Consider the following 14,266-nt stretch of genomic DNA (forward strand, 5'->3'; position numbering starts at 1 on the left):
TTTGTCTGTTGATGTCACCATCATTCCATTTGGCTGCAGATGAAAACGTATGATCCGGTTGAAAAGTTATTGGATATATATGAAAATAACATCCTGAAGATTGATTCTCTACTTAGTTTGACCAGTTTATTCGACCTGGAATATATATTTTTGAAGTTTTCGTCCGAGTTCTCCTTGACCAGCGTCAGCTTTTGGGCACGTGAGCTGAAAGTGCTAGCAAATGCAGCTAATTGGACACTAGTATTAGACATTATGGAACAAAACAACGATTTATTGTGGAACTAGGACTCCTTGCACTGCATTCTGATGAAAGATCATCAAAGATAAGGGAATATTTATGATGTAATTTCGTATTTCTGTTGACTCCAACATGGCGGAGAAATATATTTACGTCTGAGCGCTGTCTCAGATTATTGCATGGTATGCTTTTTTCGTAACGTTTAAAAAAAATCTGACACAGCGGTTGCATTAAGAACCAGTGTATCTTTAATTATATGTAGAACATGTATCTTTCGTCAAAGTTTATGATGAGTATTTCTGTTATCTGCTATCTATAATCCCTCCGGATATTTTGGAGGCATTTCTGAACATGGTGTCAATGTAAGCCGCGATTTGTGAATATAAATATGCATATTATCGAACAAAACATAAATGTATTGTGTAACATGTCATATGAGTGTCATCTGATGAAGATTATCAAAAGGTTAGTGATTCATTTTATCTCTATTTCGGCTTTTGTGACTATCTTTGACTGGAAAAAATGGCTGTGTTTTTCTTTTGATTTGGTGGTGGTCTAATATAAATATATATTGTGTTTTTGCTGTAAAACATTTTAAAAATCGGACATGATGGGTAGATTAACAAGATGTTTATCTTTCATTTGCTGTATGGGACTTGTTAATGTGTGAAAGTTAAATATTTCTAAATAATATTTTTGAATTCCCTGCGCCACCTTTTCAGCTGAATGGGGGGGGGGGGGTTCCCCTCGGGGAATGCCTTGCCATAACAGATATTAATAAAATAATCTATAAAATAAAATGTTAACAAGAATTGTCTGTTGTCTGTATTTCTGATGGAGCTTCTATCCAGAGCCCTGTGGTGCCCTGTGGACAACCAGAGAGGGCTTCTGAAGAAGGAGAAGCTCAGCTCAGCTGCTCAGTTCCTACAGCTCCCCTTGGAGGATGCGCACATGAGGAGGACCAGGAGGTGGAACATTGGAGGAGAGCAGGAAGAAGGATACTGGCGGAACTACAGGGTCAGGATTGATTTAGGCTCACTGAGACAGAGCTGGAGCTGGAGACAGCCAGATTTCAGACCCTGACCCTGGCAGGGAGACTGTGGTGTGAGGGAGGGTGGGAGGGGATACATGCTGTCGGTAAACGGGTTTTGAATTAGCCTGTGTACCAGTCTGTTTAGCAATGACACAGACTACAAGGAATGGAATGTTCTCTAAACAAGCTGGTACTCAGGCTAGTGGAATGTTAGCTAAACAGGCTGGTACTCAGGCTAGTGGAATATTAGCTAAACAGGCTGGTACTCAGGCTAGTGGAATGTTAGCTAAACAGGCTGGTACTCAGGCTAGTGGAATGTTACCTAAACAGGCTGGTACCCAGGCTAGTGGAATGTTAGCTAAACAGGCTGGTACTCAGGCTAGTGGAATGTTAGCTAAACAGGCTGGTACTCAGGCTAGTGGAATGTTAGCTAAACAGGCTGGTACCCAGGCTAGTGGAATGTTAGCTAAACAGGCTGGTACTCAGGCTAGTGGAATGTTAGCTAAACAGGCTGGTACCCAGGCTAGTGGAATGTTAGCTAAACAGGCTGGTACCCAGGATAGTGGAATGTTAGCTAAACAGGCTGGTACCCAGGCTAGTGGAATGTTAGCTAAACAGGCTGGTACCCAGGCTAGTGGAATGTTACCTAAGCAGGCTGGTACCCAGGCTAGTGGAATGTTAGCTAAACAGGCTGGTACCCAGGTTAGTGGAATGCTAGCTAAACATGCTGATACCCAGGCTAGTGGAATGTTAGCTAAACAGGCTGGTACTCAGGCTAGTGGAATGTTAGCTAAACAGGCTGGTACTCAGGCTAGTTATGAATTTATTCAGCTGATTTACAGTGCAGTGCCTTCCACTGCCCCATGATATTTACCGGATGTATACTAATATACTTAAATGCAAAATATGAACAGTTAAATGTGTTTTGTGCTGCTGTTTATTTTGTGGGGGAAAATAAATGCATGTATTGATAACCTACAGTGTAAAGTGTAAATACAATTATATTGTCATTGGAATACAATGTTTGCCACAACAATGTAATCTCTGACAGTGTAATCTCTGGAATGAATTACTCTCTCTCTGGGTGAAGAGATACTGTGGAGTTTTAAATGGATGATGATTGCCTCCCTATTTGGTAGCCTTTTATCTTCAGTCTCCTTTGTTGGGTTGTTAGTATTCACTCCATACACCATCAAATAAAAAAAGGAGGATGACCATAATGCTTTCGTGATAAGGAGAAGAGAGAGAACAGAAAGGGAGGGGAAAGACCTCAGTGGTGAGTGTGGGGGTGTGGGGGGGGGTGGGTGGAGATAATGGAGGATTAATGACGTAGTTTCTAGCCTTTTGAGCTTGAACTGGAACTGCTGTTCACCCAATTGAATAACCCCCTATCTCTGTGCCTCTACCGCTCTCTCTCAATTCAATTCAAGGGCTTTATTAACATGGGAAACATATGTTAACACTGCCAAAGCAAGTGAAGTAGATAATAAACAAAGGTGAAATAAACTATAAAAATGAACAGTAAACGTTACTCTCTCTCTCTCTCTCTCTCTCTCAATTCAATTCAATGGCGTTATTGGCATGGAAAGCATATGTTAACATTGCCACAGCAAGTGAAGTAGATAATAAACAAAAGTGAAATAAACAATGACAATTATTTCTTTCTTTCTCTCTCTCTCTCTCTCTCTCTCTCTCTCTCTCTCTCTCTCTCTCTCTCTCTCTCTCTCTCTCTCTCTCTCTCTCTCTCTCTCTCTCTCTCTCATACAAACACACTCAAACACATACCTTGACGTGATTGGTCCACACGGCACACCGGATGCTCACAGAGAAGAATATTTGGATCTGTGCTGCTCTTCATACAGTACTGGACGTGTCATTTACTGAGAAATAAAGAGGTGATGACTGATAACTTGGAGTAATAGGTTCTACGTAGAGGGGAGAAAGAGGAACGAGTGAGACAGAGGTGAGGAGAGAAAGAGAAGGAACTCTTAGCCACCCCACTTAGCCATCCTCAGGCGTGTCTCTTAGCAGTTCTGCGTCTCATTGTAGAAGAGTTTACAAGTAGGCTACAGATTCTCAAAGAAACCACTGTCTTTGTACTATTCTGCACATCCCACTCTAACTCTTCCATTTCCCGGGGCTGGACTTCACACAGAACAGCAAGGTAAGCTTCCTTTGCTTTGTTGCAGTTTTGTAACGCTTGAGGAGGTCAGAGATTGACAGTATCTCTACATTTGTCATTGTATTTTTAACAGCTTACAGCAGCCCACATCACCGGCTAGTGGAGTTGTTTTACAGTATGACTGTTGTCAGGTGATGCGTCATAGCCTAAGACAATATGACTGTTGTCAGGTGATGCGTCATAGTCTAAGACACTATGACTGTTGTCAGGTGATGTGCCGTAGTCTAAGGCACTAAACTGTCATAAGGTCATGAACCCCCTCTAGGTTACACATCGGCTTTGTGCCTAATGACACCCTATTCCCTATTACCAGAGCCCTATCTTCCCTGTAGTGCACTACATAGGGAAGTGCACTACATAGAGAATAGGGTGTAATTTGGGAAATAACCATTGCCATTCTAGGTCCAGGAATGTGGCATCTCACTGGAAATGGTTTGTTCAGTTTTTTTTGACAGACTCAACGGGTGGACCGTGAATTTCACAGCTTCCACTGGGAGTCATACAAACCACTATAGTGCAGAATATGCTACACACACACACACACACACACACACACACACACACACACACACACACACACACACACACACACACACACACACACACACACACACACACACACACACACACACACACACACACACACACACACACACACACACACACACACACACACACACACACACACACACACACACACACACACACACACACACACACACACACACACAGAGAGTCTACACCTCCTTCTTAGACACAGGCAGTAGTGCTGACATATAACACTGACAGAACAGTAAAGCGTTTGTCAACCATTTCTGTACAAGTTACTGGCGAGACATGGTCCTCTTTTTTAATAAATACAAATGCAATTAGTATACCTAGCTTCATGTTGAAATGATGATGTCCTTTGTTTGGCAAATCAGATGTCATTGTAGCCTACATAAACCCAACCTCAGTCCTATTTCACTTTCACAGCTTGTGTAAGAAAAGTGAGTTACTTTCAACTTTTCAATATTATATAGGAAGTCTACACAAATGAGTATGGAAGCTGACAACCACTGTCTAAATGTGTTGACATGACAGGTCAGTTAAATCAAACACAAGCTTGTTTCTAAAGCTAAGCAGGGTACATAGAGGTAGGCATCGGGATGGTGGACTCGTTCTCACTGAAGTGCGTTACCCCTCATATACCCAAAAGGACTCAATGTTCAGCCAGGAATTGTTGGACTGTGGCTTCACCTCTTATTTCAATATACCTCTTCATACAATGACGTTGATTCAAACATACCATGTTACTATCAACATTGAAACAAGGTCAAACAAAACATGTCTAATCAAATATACAATTCTACATCATTTGAACCACCCAATATAGGAATATAGAATGAAGTATTTTTAACATTTGTATGTGGAATTTTCAACACAATTTCAACATGTACAGTACAGTGCCTTCAGAATGTATTCACACCCCTTCACCTTTTCCACATTTTGTTGTGTTACGGTCTGAATTTAAAATAGATTCAATTGAGATTCTGTGTCAATGGCCAACACACAGTACCCCATAATGTCAAAGTTGAAATTTGTTTGTAGAAAATTGTAAAATAAAATCTGAAATGTCTTGAGTCAATAATGATTCAACCACTTTGTTATGGCAAATCTAAATAAGTTCCGGATTAAAAATGTGTAATAAGTTGTATCATACGTTGTATAAATAAATTGTATAATAAGTTGCATGGACTCATTCCATGTTCGATAATAGTGGTTAACATGATTTTTGAATAACTGCCTCATCTCTGTACCCCCTTACAATACAATTATCGGTAATGGAGTAGTGAATTTCAAGCAGAGATTCCACCACAAAGACCAGGGAGGTTTTTCAATGCCTCGAAGGAGGGCACCGATTGGTAGATATGAAGAAAAAAACAGACATTGAATATGAGCATGGTGAAGTTATTAATTAGGCTTTTTGATGGTGTATCAATACTCCCAGTCACTACAAAGATACAGGTGTCCTTCCTAACTCAGTTGCCCAGAGAGGAATGAAAACACTCAGGTGTTTCACTATGAGGCCAATGGTGACTTTAAAACAGTTACAGAGTTTAATGGCTGTGATAGGAGAAGACTGAGGATGGATCAACAACATTGTAGTTACTTTTCAACACTAACCTAAATGACAGAGTGAAAAGAAAAAAGCCTGTACAGAATATATATATATATGTTTTTTAAAGGTACTGAAGTAATACTGCAAAATAATGTGGCAAAGAAATTCACTTTATGCCCAAATAAATCGTTGCAAATCCAACACAACACATCATTGAGTACCACTCTTCATATTTTCAAGTATAGTGCTGGCTGCATCATGTTATGGGTATGTTTGTCATCAGCAAGGACGAGGGAGTTTTATTTTAGCAGAATAGAGCTAAGCACGGGAAAAATCCTAAAGAGAAACCTGGTTTAGTCTGCTTTCAAACACCACTGGGAAACAAATTCACCTTTCAGCAATAACCTAAAAAAGACAACATTGAATGTTCCGGAGTGGCCGAGTTACAGCTTTGACTTAAATCGTCTTGAAAATCTATGGAAAGACTTGAAAATGGCTGTCTAGCAATGGTCAACAATCAACTTGACAGATCTTGAAGAATTTAAAAAAGAATCATGGGCAAATATTATACAATCCAGGTGTGCAAAGCTCTTAGAGACTTATTCAGAAAGACACAGCTGTAATCGCCGCAAAAGGTGCTTCTACAAAGTAATGACTCAGGCATGTGAATACTCATGTAAATGAGAAGTTTCTGCATTTCATTTTCAATAAATTTGCAAACATTTCTAAAAACATATTTTCACTTTGTCATTATAGGATATTGTGTGTAGATGAGTGAGAGATTTAAAAAATAATAATAATTAAGAATTTGAATTCAGGCTGTAACAACAAAATGTGGAATAAGTACATTGTTCTGATGATTATATGGAAATTACATTGATTTAGCAACCTCTTAGTCAGGTTAAGTCAGTGTATTTAAGTTAAAGTTTTACCGTCATTTCAATGTTTACAGTGCTGGTTGAAATTAGATGAAAACGGTAGTGGTTGAGCCCATATCACACAATTGACAAATTATGTTGAAACAATATTGATTCCACCAGTGTGCCCAGTGGGGAGTGAGTGAGTGACCGAGTGATTGATGAGTGATTGAATTAGTGAGTGAGTGACTATGTGAGTGAGGGATTGAGTAAGTGAGTGACTATGTGAGTGAGGGATTAAGTAAGTGAGTGAGTGAGTGACTGAGTGGGTGAGTGACTGAATGAGTGACTGTCAGTCAGTCATGTGCAGCAGAAGACTTTCCCCAAGGGGGTATCTCTCAGACAGTTGGGCTCTTTCAGTTAGCCCACTAGGCTCCTGCCGACATGTTGTTGCCATGGTGATGCTTTCTGAACTGTCATTTTGTCTTTAGTTCCTGCATGTTATGGCAGTGTGTATTTTGGCCAATACTTTTATTATATTATTTTCAGGGATGATAAGCAAGGCTGTATGATGTTATTTTTCTTAAAAAGTATGAGATAACATGTTTTCATCTTTGATGCCTTTCAGAGCTCTTCTCAAAGCTAGAATCAGAATACACACACACACACACACACACACACACACACACACACACACACACACACACACACACACACACACACACACACACACACACACACACACACACACACACACACACACACACACACACACACACACACACACACACACACACACACACACACACACACACACACACACACACACACACACACACACACACACACACACACACACACACAGAGAGAGAGAGAACCCATTAGCTTTTAGTGTCAAACCCATAGCCGGAGAGGTACATTATGTATGACTCACTATGAGTACATTATGTATGGCTTCCTCTTCGACACATCATACATACAACCTGATGGGAGCGAGATGGGAAATGTCATTCAAACACATACGCACGTGAGGGGTTAGAGAGGTGTGTGACACAGAAGTGGATATTATATCATCTAGTCTGTACTGCAAACTATCTGTAACTCTAGTTCCTATTCAAAGTCAATATACTCCTCCCTATATGAGACATTAATAGTACACTATGGGCTGTCACTGTGATGGGATAAGTTTCCTTGACTTTGCACCACTCATTTTGGTTTATACAAGGTCAGTCTGACAGTCTCAGCAATACACTTATGCCCATTAAAGCCTCCAAATTAGTAGGCTATTTCAGACCAAGTCTATTGCAATTGAGAAAGCTCCATAACAAAACTAACAATGTATTATGTTCATTTCCTGCTTCGGACCACAGAGAGCCCCTGATCAGAGAGAAGCCTCAGTCTGCGCCCTGACTGAGCTGGTGTCCTGTTTCCTATTTATTTATTTTCCAGAAGAACAGTCATCGGTGGATAGAGATTGACGTTGAACTACAGACCGTAGAAAGCCTGGGGCTAGCAGAGACTACTATGGAGTCAGCACAGAATAAAGTTAGTGTATCTTTAACCATTTTTTTTTGGGGGGGCTTAAATATGTCAATTGGTGACATCATCCTGTCTGAACAATTTCCTTTTCCTGTTTCCCATGTAGGCTCAACCAACCTCTCCTCATACAGTGAAGAACAGGTCCAAGTCAACAGATGAGATTCAACAAGCCAAAAAGGTGGACGACATTATACCGTCCGTCAGTTTGCTGATTTTGAGCTCAGGAGTGGCGCAGCAGTCTAAGGCACTGCATCTCAGTGCCCAGAGGTGTCACTACAGACCCTGGTTTGATCCTGGGCTGTATCACAACCAGCCGTGATAAAGTGTCCCATAGGGCAGCGAACAATTGGCCCAGCGGCCAGAGTAGGCAGTCATTGTAAATAAGAATTTAATCTTAACTGACTTGCCTAGTTAAATAAAGGTTTAAAAAAAAATGTAAATGTCATGTGTATTCAAAAGCATCTTGATCCATCTCATTGTTTAACAACTGGGAGTGCCCCTTGCTGGTGTGTTTAAACCACCTGAGCTGCAGGTCTTTCTTTCATTACAACACATGGCATGTTATGGCAGAGAGAGAGATGACTGCCAATTCCTTAAACTAGTGATGGAACTAGTGTTAATCAGATAGATAACTTTGGGCTGGTTTCCTTTTGTTGGTATGCTAACGATAGTCTTTCTCCAGGCTTTTCACACGACACAGAAATCATTGCCAGGGAAGCCGGAGACTGAGAATAAGGTGGATACAACGCACTTGATCTTTTTCCTCATCCGAGCCATAGACCACATGACCTTTCCATTGCCTGATCACATTCCCTGCCGATACTGCTAAAATATTTTATTCTCCACATCTGCCAGGAGCCCCCAGAGAGTCCATCCTCATCAGAAGAACTGAAATGAAGGGGCAGACAGCACCAGGCAGAGAGTCAGAGTCATGGGCTACATCAATCATTCCTCTGGAAATCTATTCAGTTTTCTGCTGTTTGTATTCTCATAACGACAAAAAGGCTGTACATTTTTTGTAAACGTCTTATGAATGTGGTTGTTTACTAAATAAGAAAAGGTGTCAAATGCATTGTTTGTGAGGATATGATGTTCAAAGAATGACTAGAGACTTCCTCTACAAAACACAGGCACTTAATAGAAAGCTGTAATTAAGTAAGCGAGTGGTGAAAACATATGTGCATGTGCCAGTTGGGATGTGTGGAAGTATGAGGTATAGTGGATTTGTTATGTACACTCTCCTAAAACATTTCGTTTTTTGGAACTTATGTCAGAATTAATGTCAGTATGCCACTTTGAAAATGTGAAGCAATTGAGCCTGTAAATAAACCTTGTGTATGTTCAACAAACAAGTTATTAGAATCCCAATACCACACACAGGCAGACCGTCAGGGTTTGCAATTCTTTAATATCCTCCTTTTCTCTGTTCTTAGTATCAAAATGTGTTTGTTTACAGGATAAAAGCAAGAGAACAATAACACAAGGCCAGAGCCGGCAACACTCACAACACATACATGCTTGATTCCACAGTTGTTCGGCACGGAACACTCTTCACGTCGGCATCATAGGGTTCCGACGCGGAAGTAGCAGCCTCACGCAGTATCATTGTAGCAGGCCATGTTTGGGGAGGGTGGAGAAAGCTTCATCATTAACGTACAGTAACGTACTGGAAACCATAGGTTTGCCCTCTCCCCGGCAGTAGTAGTGGTGCGGCTGAGCACAGTTTGTGGCACGTGTCCACTCCCGTGGCTGACTTCAACATAGCTAGCTACATAGCCGTCTGTGTATCAAAGATAATTGTGTAGTCTAGAGCGATTTTCTAGGTTAGCTAGCCAGCTATTGTCGTTCTTTTAACGCAACGTAACATAATCAACACTGCTAGCTAGCCAGCTAGCCCCCGAATAGCAGCACTGTAGAAACTACTACACTCAACGGAACGACTTGATTAGTGTAGTGTCAACAACGCAGCCACTGTCAGCTAGCCTACAAAGTCAACAACGCAGCCACTGCCAGCTAGCCTACTTCAGCAGTACTGTATCATTTTTAATAATTTTAGTCAATAAGATTCTTGCTACGTAAGCTTAACTTTCTGAACATTCGAGACGTGTAGTCCACTTGTCATTCCAATCTCCTTGCATTAGCGTAGCCTCTTCTGTAGCCTGTCAACTATGTGTCTGTCTATCCCTGTTCTCTCCTCTCTGCACAGACCATACAAACGCTCCACACCGCGTGGCCGCTGCCACTCTAATCTGGTGGTCCCAGCGCGCACGACCCACGTGGAGTTCCAGGTCTCCGGTAGCCTCTGGAACTGCCGATCTGCAGCCAACAAGGCAGAGTTCATCTCAGCCTATGCCTCCCTCCAGTCCCTCGACTTCTTGGCACTGACAGAAACATGGATCACCACAGATAACACTGCTACTCCTACTGCTCTCTCTTCGTCCGCCCACGTGTTCTCGCACACCCAGAGAGCTTCTGGTCAGCGGGGTGGTGGCATAGGGATCCTTATCTCTCCCATGTGGTCATTCTCTCTTTCTCCCCTTACCCATCTGTCTATCGCCTCCTTTGAATTTCATGCTGTCACAGTTACCAGCCCTTTCAAGCTTAACATCCTTATCATTTATCGCCCTCCAGGTCCCCTCGGAGAGTTCATCAATGAGCTTGATGCCTTGATAAGCTCCTTTCCTGAGGACGGCTCACCTCTCACAGTTCTGGGCGACTTTAACCTCCCCACGTCTACCTTTGACTCATTCCTCTCTGCCTCCTTCTTTCCACTCCTCTCCTCTTTTGACCTCACCCTCTCACCTTCCCCCCTACTCACAAGGCAGGCAATACGTCATCTTTACTAGATGCTGTTCTTCCACTAACCTCATTGCAACTGCCCTCCAAGTCTCCGACCACTACCTTGTATCCTTTTCCCTCTCGCTCTCATCCAACACTTCCCACACTGCCCCTACTCGGATGGTATCGCGCCGTCCCAACCTTCGCTCTCTCTCCCCCGCTACTCTCTCCTCTTCCATCCTATCATCTCTTCCCTCTGCTCAAACCTTCTCCAACCTATCTCCTGATTCTGCCTCCTCAACCCTCCTCTCCTCCCTTTCTGCATCCTTTGACTCTCTATGTCCCCTATCTTCCAGGCCGGCTCGGTCCTCCCCTCCCGCTCCGTGGCTTGACGACTCAATGCGAGCTCACAGAACAGGGCTCCGGAAGGCCGAGCGGAAATGGAGGAAAACACCTGGCATCCTTTCACTCCCTCCTCTCTACATTTTCCTCCTCTGTCTCTGCTGCTAAAGCCACTTTCTACCACTCTAAATTCCAAGCATCTGCCTCTAACCCTAGGAAGCTCTTTGCCACATTCTCCTCCCTCCTGAATCCTCCTCCCCCCCCTCCTCCTCCCTCTCTGCAGATGACTTCGTCAACCATTTTGAAAAGAAGATCGAAATCCGATCCTCGTTTGCTAAGTCAAACAACACCGCTGGTTCTGCTCACACTGCCCTACCCTGTGCTCTGACCTCTTTCTCCCCTCTCTCTCCAGATGAAATCTCGCGTCTTGTGACGGCCGGCCGCCCAACAACCTGCCCGCTTGACCCTATCCCCTCCTCTCTTCTCCAGACCATTTCCGGAGACCTTCTCCCTTACCTCACCTCGCTCATCAACTTATCCCTGACCGCTGGCTACGTCCCTTCCGTCTTCAAGAGAGCGAGAGTTGCACCCCTTCTGAAAAAACCTACACTCGATCCCTCCGATGTCAACAACTACAGACCAGTATACCTTCTTTCTTTTCTCTCCAAAACTCTTGAACGTGCCGTCCTTGGTCAGCTCTCCCGCTATCTCTCTCAGAATGACCTTCTTGATCCAAATCAGTCAGGTTTCAAGACTAGTCATTCAACTGAGACTGCTCTCCTCTGTATCACGGAGGCGCTCCGCACTGCTAAAGCTAACTCTCTCTCCTCTGCTCTCATCCTTCTAGATCTGTCGGCTGCCTTCGATACTGTGAACCATCAGATCCTCCTCTCCACCCTCTCCGAGTTGGGCATCTCCGGCGCGGCCCACGCTTGGATTGCGTCCTACCTGACAGGTCGCTCCTACCAGGTGGCGTGGCGAGAATCTGTCTCCTCACCACGCGCTCTCACCACTGGTGTCCCCCAGGGCTCTGTTCTTGGCCCTCTCCTATTCTCGCTATACACCAAGTCACTTGGCTCTGTCATAACCTCACATGGTCTCTCCTATCATTGCTATGCAGACGACACACAATTAATCTTCTCCTTTCCCCCTTCTGATGACCAGGTGGCGAATCGCATCTCTGCATGTCTGGCAGACATATCAGTGTGGATGACGGATCACCACCTCAAGCTGAACCTCGGCAAGACGGAGCTGCTCTTCCTCCCGGGGAAGGACTGCCCGTTCCATGATCTCGCCATCACGGTTGACAACTCCATTGTGTCCTCCTCCCAGAGCGCCAAGAACCTTGGCGTGATCCTGGACAACACCCTGTCGTTCTCAACCAACATCAAGGCGGTGGCCCGTTCCTGTAGGTTCATGCTCTACAACATCCGCAGAGTACGACCCTGCCTCACACAGGAAGCGGCGCAGGTCCTAATCCAGGCACTTGTCATCTCCCGTCTGGATTACTGCAACTCGCTGTTGGCTGGGCTCCCTGCCTGTGCCATTAAACCCCTTCAACTCATCCAGAACGCCGCAGCCCGTCTGGTGTTCAACCTTCCCAAGTTCTCTCACGTCACCCCGCTCCTCCGTTCTCTCCACTGGCTTCCAGTTGAAGCTCGCATCCGCTACAAGACCATGGTGCTTGCCTACGGAGCTGTGAGGGGAACGGCACCTCAGTACCTCCAGGCTCTGATCAGGCCCTACACCCAAACAAGGGCACTGCGTTCATCCACCTCTGGCCTGCTCGCCTCCCTACCACTGAGGAAGTACAGCTCCCGCTCAGCCCAGTCAAAACTGTTCGCTGCCCTGGCCCCCAATGGTGGAACAAACTCCCTCACGACGCCAGGACAGCAGAGTCAATCACCACCTTCCGGAGACACCTGAAACCCCACCTCTTTAAGGAATACCTAGGATAGGATAAGTAATCCCTCTCACCCCCCCCTAAGTTTTAGATGCACTATTGTTAAGTGACTGTCCCACTGGATGTCATAAGGTGAATGCACCAATTTGTAAGTCGCTCTGGATAAGAGCGTCTGCTAAATGACTTAAATGTAAATGTAATATCCTTAACAACGTCTGAATTGCCTTTGTGCAGGGACAGCTCATTAGCCCCAATGCTCCTGGTTTGGCTCGTGGCTTAGGTCCCTGATTAACACTCATTCCCACGAGACAAAGACTAAAAGGAGCAGTATGTAAATCTTGGTGGAGCCCCCCAAAATATATATGTTTTATATATGCCAGCAAAGTGTCATGTTTGTCATTTATTATCATGTCTTGTCCCTGTGCTCCCCATTCTATTCGTTTCCCTCTGCTGGTCTTATTAGGTTCTTTCCCTCTTTCTATCCCTCTCTCTCCCCCTCCCTCTCTCACTCTCTCGCTCTCTCTTCTCTCTATCGTTCCGTTCCTGCTCCCAGCTGTTCCTATTCCCCTAATCATCATTTAGTCTTCCCACACCTGTTCCCGACCCTTTCCCCTGATTAGAGTCCCTATTTCTTCCTTTGTGTTCCGTTCCTGTCCTGTCGGTTCCTTGTTTAGAATTCACCGTGCTGTGATTGTGTATCGCCCTGTCCTGTCGTGTTTTTGCCTTCATCAGATGCTGCGTGTGAGCAGGTGTCTCTGTCAGCTACGGCCTGCGCCTACCCGAAGCGACCTGCAGTCTGTGGCCGCTTCTCCTGTTATTCCCCTCTACAGACTAGAGGATTTCTGTTATTCCCTGTTTGGACATTTCCTGTTAAGGATTCAGGATTTGTCGTTTTCTGTTTGGACTTGAATAAACTCTGTTTCTGTTAAGTCGCTTTTGGGTCCTCTTTCACCAGCATGACACAAAGCCTCTACACAACACTAAACAATACATTAATTGCACTATAACGGTGAAAAACGGTGCCCACAAACTCTTAGGGCCCAACACCTTATCATTGTTATACCTGACTATCAGCAGAGCCTTGTCTGGCAGCGAAACAATTTATTCAGCCTCATTTGCTGCCTTTAAAAAACATAGCTGATATTGCTGACTTGCTTAAACAAACGTTTAAGGTTTCTACGAACAATTGAGATGTACAAACTATGGCATAAGGGGACGACGAGAGGACAAGAGGAAATCCGTAATTTCAATTAAGACATTAATGAGCGAGCTAGGACGGACGTAGTCAAAATA

At 44.0% G+C, this 14,266-nt stretch overlaps 1 long non-coding RNA gene across 1 annotated transcript; it reads left to right on the plus strand.

Annotated features, from left to right (window-relative positions):
* Window positions 1–3,098: 3,098 nt before the first annotated feature.
* On the plus strand, window positions 3,099–9,295 carry LOC124006671. The gene is made up of 5 exons (XR_006833818.1): window positions 3,099–3,435; window positions 7,861–7,956; window positions 8,057–8,128; window positions 8,633–8,686; window positions 8,806–9,295. It is a non-coding gene; the product is annotated as an uncharacterized LOC124006671 (long non-coding RNA).
* Window positions 9,296–14,266: the final 4,971 nt, after the last annotated feature.

This window comes from Oncorhynchus gorbuscha, linkage group LG20 (assembly GCF_021184085.1).
Source record: "Oncorhynchus gorbuscha isolate QuinsamMale2020 ecotype Even-year linkage group LG20, OgorEven_v1.0, whole genome shotgun sequence".
Classification (NCBI taxonomy): domain Eukaryota; kingdom Metazoa; phylum Chordata; class Actinopteri; order Salmoniformes; family Salmonidae; genus Oncorhynchus; species Oncorhynchus gorbuscha.